The sequence below is a fragment of the Strix uralensis genome, chromosome 11 (assembly GCF_047716275.1).
Source record: "Strix uralensis isolate ZFMK-TIS-50842 chromosome 11, bStrUra1, whole genome shotgun sequence".
NCBI classification, from domain to species: domain Eukaryota; kingdom Metazoa; phylum Chordata; class Aves; order Strigiformes; family Strigidae; genus Strix; species Strix uralensis.
The window spans coordinates 1,241,452-1,244,253 of NC_133982.1; the positions used below are offsets into that span (position 1 = coordinate 1,241,452).

The 2,802-nt window shown below is 42.5% G+C and overlaps 1 long non-coding RNA gene across 1 annotated transcript; it reads left to right on the forward strand.

The window, feature by feature from the left end:
- Positions 1 to 200: 200 nt before the first annotated feature.
- On the forward strand, positions 201 to 2,579 carry LOC141948179 (uncharacterized). The gene is made up of 2 exons (XR_012630382.1): positions 201 to 475; positions 698 to 2,579. It is a non-coding gene; the product is annotated as an uncharacterized LOC141948179 (long non-coding RNA).
- Positions 2,580 to 2,802: the final 223 nt, after the last annotated feature.

The window sequence follows — 2,802 nt, forward strand, 5'->3', positions numbered from 1 at the left end:
TCCTTAATCACACTGCAGTTGCCAACTCTTTTTAGAGAAAATGCTGACAGTAATTGCAACTCCCTAATGAAATATATAAGCTTACTAGCCACTAGTGAAAGATGTAGCTTAGACAAAATGTAGTTATTAATAAGGATGAAATTCTATAAGAATGTGTGTATTCAACTTTCTTTTTTTAGCAGTATTAATAATTAAGAACTCAAGTGTTTAACCTTATTAGAAACTCCCTTGGTTTTCCCCCTTGAGTGGCAGCCTGGCTCTGGGTGGAACCCAACAGGAGGATGAAATCAGATGTTTCCGATCAAAGAAAATTGCCAGTTATTTTGGCCTGTTGATTTAGAGGCTGGACCTGCTTGCAGCGATGTTGGATGCCTCACCTACGGATGGACACATCGTGTAGGATTTCCGGTTTGCGAGGAAGGGCACTCTGAATTCTCACTGCATCCAGGATTCCCCAGCAATTGCGGATCTGAATGTTAGTACCCCATTAAGTAAGTGTGCTATTCTGTATTTTCCTTACTGTTTATTTTTGTGGTATTTAGTCATATCCCTTAGTTATGTGTACTGAAATTAGCCTACTCTTTTTAACTAGTAACTGTAACTGCTGTATTGTTTCTAGCATTCTGTGGAAGTATTTGAAGTATGCTGTGTTTTTTGAAGATTGCCTAACCCTTAATTGATAAAGCCTTGAAACAAGTCTTGCAGGTGCAGCTGCAAAACAAAGAAAGGGGATTGGGAGGCATCGGCCTGTCAGCCTTACACAGCCTCTGAGAAACAGCTAGGCTTTGATGAAGAACAGGCCTCGGAAGATAAGAAACTGCTGAGTTATGCCAAGGTGGCAGGGAAAAACAACGGACAGCTGCAACACTGAACTGTGGGAAAGTGCTGAACTGTGAGAAGTTACCGCCGCGGTATGGTGAAATGGGCCAGGGAATACGGGGAATTAGTTCAACTGACCTGTGGAAGAATTTCTGGGTAACCTGAGCAAATCAATCAGGACAGGAGGCATTTTGCCTAGGTTTAGCAACTGCTACAGACCCATTTTGGACCTGTTTGATTGGTATGCCATGTTTTAGCGCTCAGGACTTTAAGAGGCTTGTTAAAAATATGGGAAGAATAAATAAGGGAACAGAGGACGTTAACGGGACGTGTTGGGCATTGTATAACAACAGAGTTGCCCACAAGCAGGCTTTCCTATGTTACAGGGACATATTGTGAATTATCTCAATCAGACAGCCCCTCTTCCATTACAAGAGTTAGAGCTGAGAGCCTCTCTTCCCCCAGTAAGTGGAAATAACACGCAGAATCAGCCCGGGGGATGCATACAATTTGGGGGGAGGGATACACTGTGGGCTCGCCGGGGTTGGGAAAATCGATTGAAATGAGAAGGCTGGCAGAATGTGACTCCTGTCGCCATACCCATAAATGAAACTTGGTTTTGTGGTGGTCAGCACGCTTCTAAAATGGGCCTACGTCTTGAAGAAGGAGGAATATGGAATAATGGTTCGGTAAAAGGTTACCACCTGGTTATTTTTTAATATGTGGGGATCGAGCATGGGGAGAGATTCCTGCCAAAGCAGTTGGAGATCTGTGTTACCTGGGAAGGCTGACTTTATTTACCCCTAGTATAAGAAATCTTAAAAAACATCAAAGATCAAAACAGGCCATAACACATCATGAACTCACCCCAGATTGCTGAGACCAAGTGGAATTATGGGGGCCTGGAGAGATTATTGCTGCCTCTCTCTTGGCCCCAGGAGTAGGGGTTGCAAAAGCCCTATCCACCTTGAATAAAATGGCTTGTTGGAGTATAAAACAATTTAATTTAACATCTCATATAATAAGTAATTTGTTGATGGATGTAGATAGTGTAAGGTATGCTGTTTTGAAGAATAGAGCAGCCATAGATTTTTGTTACTGCCACAAGGACATGAAGAATTTAAGGGCATGTGTTGTATGAACATTTCTGATCACTCTCAGTCGATATCTAAGCAGCTTCAGCAACTGCAAGACAATATGCATAAGATTCAGCAAGTTTCTTCTCCTTTGGATGACTTTTTAGGAAGTCTAGGGTGGACAAAGTGGATTATGGAGCTTTTGAGAATGTTAGCAGGACCAATAATAATAGTGGGATTATTGATATGTTGTCTTCCTATTTTAATGAGATGTTGTCTGTCTTGTGTGGAAAATAGCACGGAGGCTTTAATAAAAAGAAAGGGGGAAGATGTGGGTGTGCATGCTGGCTTACTGAACTTTCTGCCCACAATGACAATGGAAAAGTAAAACCAGCACTCGGGTCAGAAGATTAATGACGTCTGTAAAACAAGAAATAGTTACAAGAAGGCCAGAAGAAAAGAATGTGCTCATTAAGGAAGAAACTGATAAAGAAGGGACCTTTTGGAATTGCAAAAGCAGGAACTTATCCACTGGCTGTGTGCGGGTAGCAATGTTTGTGGAAAGTACCGAGAGGAGCTACATTTAGAATGCACAAGAGTAGATAGGGGCTTGCCGCCATTCTTAGAAGGCAAAAGAGTATATAAAGGCTTGTTTGCTAATACACCTTTCAGCATGACTTCCAATCATATTGATTGTCTGTGGTCTTGTCTCCTGTGGCCTGCACGAGATTTCATCCCCACAATTTTTTACCTTCTGAGGTAATCTCTCACCTCCAGGATGCACCCAAGATTTGTCCCAGGCATGTCCCAGACTTGTCCTGAGCTCTGATGCAGGGACCTGAGATCCCTGGTAGAAGGCCCAGACTCCTACAAGGATGCCAACTGGAATATTTTTGACCTTCTGGAG